The sequence below is a fragment of the Cucurbita maxima genome, unplaced genomic scaffold, assembly GCF_002738345.1.
Source record: "Cucurbita maxima cultivar Rimu unplaced genomic scaffold, Cmax_1.0 Cma_Scf00006, whole genome shotgun sequence".
Classification (NCBI taxonomy): Eukaryota; Viridiplantae; Streptophyta; class Magnoliopsida; order Cucurbitales; family Cucurbitaceae; genus Cucurbita; species Cucurbita maxima.
This window is the reverse complement of record NW_019272022.1, coordinates 632831-640015: the sequence shown is the minus strand read 5'-3', so window position 1 is coordinate 640015 and position 7185 is coordinate 632831. Positions and strand designations below refer to the sequence as shown.

General features: G+C 41.4%; 1 long non-coding RNA gene and 1 other non-coding gene across 2 annotated transcripts in view; one reads left to right on the top strand and one right to left on the bottom strand.

The window, feature by feature from the left end:
- Positions 1-5680, top strand: part of LOC111480735 — a 16199-nt gene extending 10519 nt beyond the window's left edge. The window contains exons 2-3 of the long non-coding RNA XR_002717910.1: positions 4201-4213; positions 5604-5680. This is a non-coding gene — a long non-coding RNA (uncharacterized LOC111480735). The remainder of the gene's footprint in view (positions 1-4200; positions 4214-5603) is intronic.
- Positions 432-571, bottom strand: LOC111481332. The gene has a single exon (XR_002718046.1). It is a non-coding gene; the product is annotated as a small nucleolar RNA Z247 (small nucleolar RNA).
- Positions 5681-7185: the final 1505 nt, after the last annotated feature.

Genomic DNA, 7185 nt, shown 5'->3' with positions numbered 1-7185 from the left:
AAAAAAAAAAAAAAAAAAAAAAAAAAAAAAAAAAAAAAAAAAAAAAAAAAAAAAAAAAAAAAAACTTGCTCCATTACCGTCTTGAACTTGTTCACCTCCATGATAACGTTCACGCACAGCAAGACGATCCAGGTCACTAGTGATATGATCAGTGGCACCTGTGTCGCTGTACCAATTTAGATCATCTTGATTGGACTCATCCATCCTATGCCAACAACGAACAACACTATGCCCCACTTTGTCGCAGATCTGGCAAGAAGAACGAGCAGAAGGGCCACGACGATCACCAGCAGGACAAGAGGGCATATCCTTGAGAACGACCACGACCATGATCCCTCAGCTCACCATTCTTCTACTGACCACCATGACCAACATAATTGGCAGAAGATCCAAGATTTAACTGAAGTTCAGCATGGTGTTGTAGTTGGTGAGCTTCAAACTTCATTAGATGTGCAAACACATCATCCAGCATGAGAGCTTCACTCTTGGTAGTCATTGAGGTGATGAAGGGATCATAGTTAGGGCCAAGACCAACGAGAAGATATGCGATCACATCATCATACTGTAAGGCAGAGCTGGCGGTGGCCAGCCCTTTGATCTTACGAAAATAATTTGCCGCAGACTGATCGTATTTCTTGGACGTGACGAGCTCAATACGAATCTGAATAGTACGAGCACGAGTTGACGATGAAAACATCCGCTGCAGGGTATCCCACGCCTCCTTGGACGTAATAGCGGCAACCACATCGTGAAGAATCTCCTCAGACATGGTGGAGAAAAGGTCGCTAAAGACCTGTTGATCCTGATCATACCACTAATCATAGGTCGGATTAGAGACCAAGTCAATATCAGCAATGGTTGAGGAAGGGACCAGCTTAGCAAGTGCGATAATGGTGCCATCGAGGTAGCCCATAAGCTTCGTACTCCGTAGGTAAGGGAGGAGTTGGGCGCGCCATATGATGAATTTATTTTTGGTGAGACGGATTGTGATAGTGTGGTGGAGAGGGATTGGGCCAAAGGTCGACACCATAGTAATTGAGAAGGTGTTGGAGATGGTGGATGGGGAGGAGGAAGAAGATATGGTAGACATTGTTAAAGAATAAACCTTGGCTCTGATACTATGTTAGGTTAAATGGCACTCTGACCTATATGGGTCACAACCTCATGTATTTATAGATGTGTATAATGAGAATTACATTGCAACAAACCATGAAACTATAGATTTGGTAACAAACCATGAAATCATATATTTGGTAACAAACTAGGAAATCATAGATTTGATAACAAGCACGAAATCATATATTCTCCTTGATTCATGGTAACAAACAAGTAAATAGTAGATTATATTACTATGTATAGATATGATTTATTCTGCGTTTAACAGACTCTACTGTTTCAGAAGCTGTCACTATCAGCATAAGGACGGTAGCTCTACCATGCAAAGAGAGAAAGTACTATACACCAGACTCCCAATTGATTTGGAAACCTTGCTTCAAATTGGAAATTGTTGGTGGGTTTCATTCAAATTTGGGCTTCGAAGTTTGGCTTCAAATTTTTTTTAATGTTTTCGGGTTGGGTCAGGTTGACCCCATCAATTTCTTTTGAAACACGAACCCAACCCGAACAGGATCGGGTTCAAAAAAACTAACCAAACCCAAACCCGAGAACCAATCAACCCAACCCAACCCTTATAATTCGGGTTCAATCATAAAAGCAAAGAGTAAGTAACGTGACCATGTTGTAGGAGAATACTCGGGTCATTTGATGTAGAATCCAGATTTCAAATATATAACATGGGTTATTACAATAAGATATTTTTTCTTTTTGTTTTTACAAGGATGTTTTTATAATAATGATTTTTTTTTTACTTCTTACAGTTCCGTAAGTGAGGTAATGAGCTTGACTTAGAAAAATAAATTATTAACTTAAAAGCGGTATTATTAACTCAACAAGTTTAGGAAAATTATTAGTCTTCTAGTTAGAATAATTGTTAGTAGTTGTTGACTTGTTGAGAAAGTTTAAGAAATCTATTAGTGTTTTCTCCCTATAAATAGTTTTTAGATGTATGTATTATTCACGAGGACAAAGAGAATTGATAAGCATATTGCTTAAGATTTTCTATTCTAAGAAATTTTCCCTTCAAATTGTTTTGTCTACCTTATTTATTTATTTCGATATATTTGATTGTGGATTATATCCAACATTTGATATCAGAGCTAGGATGCTCAACAAACCTCTTCACTATACCAATTCGGCGGAGGAGATATAACGATGATAAAAAGCGAAAATGAGGGGAGTGTAATGCTCTACCACATATACAGTGTGTGGGAGACCATCAGGCATCGTGACGAATTTTAGGAGTGAAAGGATAGGATGACTCATACTACCATCTACAAAATAGTCCAGGAGGATGTCCTCATATTGGCAAAGAAAGATTCCGCAAAGGAAACATGAGAGACGCTGCAAACAATGCATGTAAGTGCGGAACAAGTCAAGGAAGCAAAAGTACAGACCTTGAAGAGTGAGTTCGAGGCTACCCGTATGAAGGATGGTGAGTCAATAGACTACTTTGTCATGAAGTTGACATCAATCGTCACCAACATCTGTTCGTTAGGCGAAAAGGTGGAGGAGGTCTTCGTCGTCAAGAAGTTCCTTTGAGCTGTTCCCCTGAGATTCATGCAGATTGTTACCTTCATCAAGTAGTTCAGTGACCTCAAGAACATGTCGGTTGAGGGAGTTGGTTGTCGTCTTAAGGTCCATGAAGAGAGGCTTTGTGGCTACGATGATAAAGAGAAGGAGAAACATCTCTTACTTACACGCCATAAGTGGCTTGCACGTACAAAGGGACATGACAACCACAAGGAAAATAAAAGTCATGGTTATGGCCACCGAGTTGCGACAAAGAAGATCATGACAATACTTCACAAACCCATGCCAATGCCAACCCTTTGAAGGATAAGAGCATGATCAAGTGTTACGCTTGTGAAAAATATGTGCATTATGTGGTAGAGTGCCGCAACAAGGAAAAGGATGAGAAGCAAATCTAACATTCATAGATTATAAAAAGCTTGCATTGATGTTGGCCAAGAAAATACCCAACTCGTTAATGCTCAACGAAGAGAAAGTTATCGCGAACCTCCTCATAGATTGAGAAGACCAAATGGAGACCAACATGTCGCACCTAGATAACGAAGCGAGCAACTGTTAGATAAAATTTATGGTTTTTCCTATTTCGGTTATTCACACGTTTCCTTAAACTTAGTTAGTTGTTTTTTTTGTTTTTGGATATCTGAATTAACGCTCCCATATAATGGAAGAGCGTATTTTTTGCTGGCCATTTTAGCCAACTTTGGGTGCAAGATTTGTGCCACTACTACTAATTTTATGATAGGTTACTTGTTTAAATATGTCAACTGAATGAAAATTACAATCCATTAGGTCTTCAACGCAAATATTCTCTCTCCCTTTGTTTTCTGTTATTTTCTTCTTCGATCCCTATTTCCTTCGGTAGTTTTTTACTGTGTTGACGATTTCTTCTCTATTGCCAGAAGTCAACTAGTGGTATCAGAGCCCGGTTTAATCTACTAGTGGTATATCATTGCAGAGGAGCCGACTTTATCAAAAGGAAAGTTGAATAGCTCAAGTGGTTAGAGCGTCGACCTAGCAACACACAAGTCTCAAGTTTAAGTAAAAGAAAATGAAAAGCGTGAAAATACACACATCGTGGGGTCCATCTCGAGTAGGCTCGCTCACTCCTCCACGCCTCCTATGGCGGGCCAATTCAGTGCTCGAACTGCGAGAAGAAGGGCCAGGGAGCAGACTCTTTTCATTGTGAGAAAGGTATAGAAAAACAATACAAGGAAGGAGGATGGTGCACAATTTGGGTCAGGATCGAAGAAGTATCTTGGAGGTGGCACACAAGGTATGGGCACCCGAAGAAGTATCTATGATCCTACGGGGGGCAAGCTCACGTGTCTCGCAACGTCATCTTCGATGAAAGCACCTTCTGGCAGTGGAGTACCTCGTCACCGAGCCGAGAGAAGGGAGAATGCTACACAAGAAGACCCTAGGTTATTGTCGAGGGCCCTAGTGGTGTGATTTAGGTACTTTAGTGGTGTGATTTTCATTCCTAATACATTTCACTAGATCGGTGTACCTAGGTTATTGTCGAGGGACCTAGTGGTTTGATAGGTACTATAGTGGTGTGATTTTCGTTCCTAATACATATCATTGGATCGGTTTACCTAGGTTATTGTCGAGGGCCCTAGTGGTGTGATTTTAGGTACTTGACTCACACATTTCATAATGCCTTATTATAGGAAAATGGAGAATGCTGCACGAGAAGACCCTAGTGGTGTGAAAGCTCACGTGTCTCGCAACGTCATCTTCGACGAAAGCACCTTCTGGCAATGGAGTACCTCGTCACCAAGCCGAGAGAAGGGAGAATGCTGCACGAGAAGACCCTAGGTTATTGTCAAGGGCTCTAGAGGTGTGATTTAGGTACTTTAGTGGTATGATTTTCGTTCCTAATACATTTCACTAGATCGGTGTACCTAGGTTATTGTCGAGGGTTCTAGTGGTGTGATTTAGGTACTTGACTCATACATTCCATAATGCCTTATTATAGGAAAATTCCAATTAGCTTAGTCAAGGGGACACTTGAAGACTAGATAAAGTTTTGGGAAGTTTACGATTAGGTTAGTAACAATCTAGAGAAAGTTTTGTTAAATAATCGCTTGTAGGAGTTGGTTTGGATTTGTGGTCAAATAATTTAGTACCGTATTTAGGAATGGATAAAGTTGGTTCATGGAGGTGGTAATTGCTTGTAGGAGTCGGTTTGGATTTGTGGCCAAATAATTTAGTATCGTATTTAGGAATGGATAAAGTTAGTTCATGGAGGTGGTACTTCGATAATGTGTGTGGTTGTACTTTGAATGTTGTTATGGTTATATAGTTTCGCTGATATGAATGTGAAATTTCTTATAGGTGTTTGGGATGGTATGTTTTTATGTTGAGCTAGATGGTTATTACGTGAATTAGCATGGTGACGTGTTGTTGCCGTGGTTCTTTGTTAGGCATTGGGTGTGGGGCTTGGGTAGCCCATTGTTACCCTTTGTGAGTTGGATCTTTTATTAGGTGCTAGTTATCATAAGTTAAGAAGCACATAGATGACAGTGTACCATTTTCGTAGTCACGTACAAGGGGTTGAGGGTAATCATAGTATATTACTGTGGTAACACTTCAGAGGTACTTAGTGGGACGAGCCATGGCCTTGTTACTGATCCAGCCGAGCTGCATAGTGACAGGTAGTTACTGTTCCTACGACGGTAATTTTACTGATCTGAGCCGACAAGGGCGTAAGACAGGTAGTGACTGATCTTAGGAACAATTAGATATTGTCAGGCACCACTAGATCTTTGACTAGCGACTATTCGAGCACAAAACTTTGGATCCCGTGAATAGGGATAAATTCGACAAGAGCTTATGAGCAGGTTGCTTACTGAGTATTGTTTATATACTCATTCTGTGTTGTTTCTATTTTTCAGGAGCAAAGTAGATCTGGGTTGGTGGCGGGGACGTATGGAGTCGTGCAGCTGCATAAGGGGGCCCTTAGATTTAGTCCTCTTCTCCCATGTCGTTTTGGTTATGATTTTGATGTTTTTAGAAAACCTGCGATATTTTGTAACAGTTTCTTTTTATGTGACTCTACGGATTCTCGTTATGTGTTTGTAGTATTTTTTTTTTTTCAAATATATACCAGGCAACTTTTAATTTTTAGTCCCGTATTCAAACAACAAGAAGCATTCAAAGGTTTTTTTTTTTTTTTTTACTCTTGAGTCCACGTGGCGACCCATGATTCGGTATTTTTGAAGATTGGTCGTTACAGTTTTGGAATAAGATCCCGAGGTTGTTAGGTCCTGTAGACCTTCCTTAACTAGAGTATCAGTTGGGCCCTCTGCAGCTCGGCTCGTAGCCACGTTCCTCCTCGACCAGGTAACCCAGGGAAGTAAGTTACAAGCGGTAGTAATAGTTGTAGTCATATTGTAGTTTAACTTTTCATGACGTGACGTGAATCCATAGATCGTTATGGTTAAGGTTTGGATTGGACATCTAGTAACCTGCTTGTTGTACAATGTAGATACTATGACACCCATGATTAGAAGAAGGAGGGGTAGGAGAGCCACTAGGGATCTAGAGTTGTCTGAGCCTACTCAAGATTTAGCCTCGGAACAGGCACCTGAGAGCGTGCAAGCGCCGCCAGCACAGACACAGGGGCAGACAAGAGCCCCACCTTCAGATCTAGTATTGGTCTCTAACGAGACTCTCCAAGTGCTTATACGGGCCACTGAGGCCAACCAAGGGGGGATAGTGTTGGCTGACAAGAGAACAGAAATTTATTAGAGATTTTAGAAAGCATGAACCTCCGACCTTCGAAGGAGAGGAAAGTGATCTAATGGCAGCAAAAACATGGGTAGAAGCGATTGAGACCCTATTCGGGCATATGAATTTCCTTGAGGATCAAAAAGTGAATTGTGCCTCTTACGTGCTCAAGGGTGAGGCCCACTTTTGGTGGAAGGGTGCTCAAAGAATGTTGAGAACTTGAGCCGAGGGTGAAGAACCAATATGTTGGCATGAAATGAAGAGGGCGTTTTTTCACAAGTACTACCCACTAGTGAGTTAGTATAGGAACGAGGTTGCCTTCCTTAACCCGAAGCAAGGAAATAAGACGGTCGAGAAGTACGACAGGGAACTGATCTAATTGTCTCGATTTGCACCAGAGCAGGTTGATACGGAGGAAAAACGAATACGAAGATTTGTTGCAGGTCTACGAGAGGAAATCCAAGGAACGGTGGGGGCAGTAGCACTTACTCTACATATGCTGCCGCCTTAAATGTTGCTACCATGATGGATGTTCAACTCCAAAAGATGCACAGGAGGGTTGTGAATCAGAGGAATCTCCTGGGTAAGCGAGAATAGAGCGAGCATCCTGACAGGGCGTCATGACCTCAGAATAGGGGGAGATCACATAGGCCACCTTCAGCAGATAGGCAGCGGGGCGTTAGAATTGAGGCCCCTAGATTTGAAAGGCCCACTTGCCCCATTTGTGGCACTAGACATACAAAGGAGTGTAGGGTAGGTTCTGATGCATGTTTTCATTCCGGTAAGAGCGGCCACAAGAAAGTT